At 31.2% G+C, this 2,665-nt stretch overlaps 1 protein-coding gene across 1 annotated transcript in view; it reads right to left on the minus strand.

Moving 5' to 3' along the window:
• LOC106474696 (protein toll-like) overlaps positions 1 to 1,423 on the minus strand; it is a 63,619-nt gene extending 62,196 nt beyond the window's left edge. The window contains exon 1 of the mRNA XM_022380013.1: positions 1,286 to 1,423. The gene's annotated coding sequence lies outside the window, so the exon portion shown is untranslated. The remainder of the gene's footprint in view (positions 1 to 1,285) is intronic.
• Between the last annotated feature and the right edge of the window lie 1,242 nt (positions 1,424 to 2,665).

Raw genomic sequence — 2,665 nt, forward strand, 5'->3', positions numbered from 1 at the left:
CACTAGTTAGAGACTAAAAAATATATATTTAAAGGGTATTTTATGTGAAATATGTTCAATTAGTCTCTGACTAGTGAAATGTGTAATTTGCAATATGGACTCTAATAGCGATTGCAAAACACAGAATGTGTCTGTAATACATACATGGACATTGCCCTGAAAGGGGTCGGAGCAAGTACGGTTTACTCCGACCCTCTTGTAGTATTTAACACACAACATTCAAGGACGAACTACCATGGTTCGGAAGGGAGGAAGAGGTCTCAGAGTACCTGACCCTCCTAGGTCACAAAGACCTAAATTCCGATTAGAAGAGAGGAGACTTTGAAATTTCACAATGTTAACTTTTCTTCATCTTGCTTTCGCAGTTAGTTCACATTAAACATGTGGATACTCAAATGGCTTTAATGTATACCGTATTGCCCCTGGGGGCGTTGCGAACTGTAGTTTCGGATTCTATTTTTCACATGTGATTTGTTGATTTCAATGCTAGTAGATGCATGTGTGTTTGTTTTTCTTCTTTTTTTTCAAATCAAAATCATCTTAATAAAAGTGGATTATATGTTGGATTACTACTGCTGTCACACAAGGTAAGTTTTATAAAAATACTGGGGGTGGGGCGATAATTAGGGAGGGAGCGTTGATTAGGGGCAATACGGTATATAAATATGTATACACACAAAGAAGTCCAATGATCACGAATGTCTATTCCAAGTAATAATGAATTTTTATACAATAAAGAATGATACATATCTTCAGTAACCATACTTCACAGATGCTTCGCAAAATTTTGCGATTTTTCATTTACTATTTGAACTAAAATTTAGATATTGTGTTAATTAAATATGTATATCAAGTTTTCACGTGAAGTCACTTTACACTCATCAGCATCCTTATATACGTTTTACTAATTTGGATACGTGTCTTTCAAAAAGGAGATAACGCTTTGTTTAGAGCAAAACATTTCTCAATAAATTATGTTATTAAACATAATAGAAATATATTTTTTGCAATTAGCTTAAAATTGTTTTTCCGACAAAAGAAGACTGTTTTCCCCCGAAATTACAACGCTGTGCAAAAGTGTAAAGATGATGTGTATAAACATTTATTTAGTGTAATGTATAAAAACTTCTTATTTAGTGCAGATATTATGGTATTCAGGAACACTGATATCCGCCAGGCAGATTCCAGAAATGTACTAGCGAGAATACCAACACAGACATGAAAGGAAACACAAGTGAGAAAATACAAAGCTTAATTCACAGTGAATGTAGTTTGGTATATTTACCCGACTGGTTAGCTTTCACCTTTCCGTCGACTTTTTGAGGCTGCTAGAGTAAAGACGGAGCTTTTCCAAACACGTCCGCACAAGCCAAGGACAACAAGAATTATGACCTACAGGCTACTGCACTTCCAATTTAGGTTTAAGTGTAAAATCTCATATCTTAAAACTACGTATCTAATCGAATATTTCCAAACATTACCCAATCCATTGTAGTTTGTACAAATATCTGTAAAAAGTGGAGATAAATACGGTGCCAAAATGATGCAAGTTTCTAGCCTTCGTCGCTACTGATCATTACGCAAGTGAAATTGTTAGCCCATGTTTAGAATCTTTCGACATCTCTGCTATACATTTCGACATGTCGTTAACGAGATTGTCATAACCAACTGCAGAACAGATCTACGAACATTACAAAATACATATCTGAATATTCCTGAATAAAAGTTTATTTTATGCTTGCTATAAAAGATGAAATTATTGGTTATTTTAGTTAAAAAAAAGAGAAAGACAGCACTAAAAGTTAATGTCCTATTCGCATAAGAATATTTAATACACCTAAGTTTCACTAAAATGAAAATTGAAAATCAAGTTACTGAACAGTTTTAAAAATCGTTATTCAACCATGAAACAACAATTGTTACAGTAATTCAATTCTCTGTTGATTTACTGTATATAAACAACGACAAATAACGGGAGGTAATGTCATAAGAGCTATTTAAGTGTGAGTGTAGAATGTGTCAGAGAAATGCTTTTAGGTAGAAATTAAGGAAGAAACATATCCGTAAAATTATTTACTTCTTTCAAATCTACTTATTTTACGTGATTCTTAGAAACACATCTCTTAACATAATTTAATTACTATAAAAACTTGAACTATATATAATCCTTAAAATTTGCCAAAGCTTAATGCACACAAATACCTGACTTTAAGACAGATATAGTGGCTTATGTTGTTATATAAAAGGCGACTATTTAAAATTACCAAATATTTTGGTAAAATAAAAGTTCTTCAATTGTGCTACAGTGGACTCAATATTATTAACAAAATAACCGTGTAATCAACATTATTAACAAAATAACCGTATAATCAACATTATTAACAAAATAACCGTATAATCAACATTATTAACAAAATAACCGTATAATCAATATTATTAACAAAATAACTGTGTAATCAAGATTATTAACAAAATAACCGTGTAATCAATATTATTAACAAAATAACCGTGTAATAAATATTATTAGCAAAATAACCGTGTAATCAACATTATTAACAAAATAACCGTGTAATCAATATTATTAACAAAATAACCGTGTAATCAATATTATTAACAAAATAACCGTGTAATAAATACTATTAGCAAAGTAACCCATTTACTAAAA

The sequence above is a fragment of the Limulus polyphemus genome, unplaced genomic scaffold, assembly GCF_000517525.1.
Source record: "Limulus polyphemus unplaced genomic scaffold, Limulus_polyphemus-2.1.2 Scaffold141, whole genome shotgun sequence".
Lineage (NCBI taxonomy): Eukaryota > Metazoa > Arthropoda > Merostomata > Xiphosura > Limulidae > Limulus > Limulus polyphemus.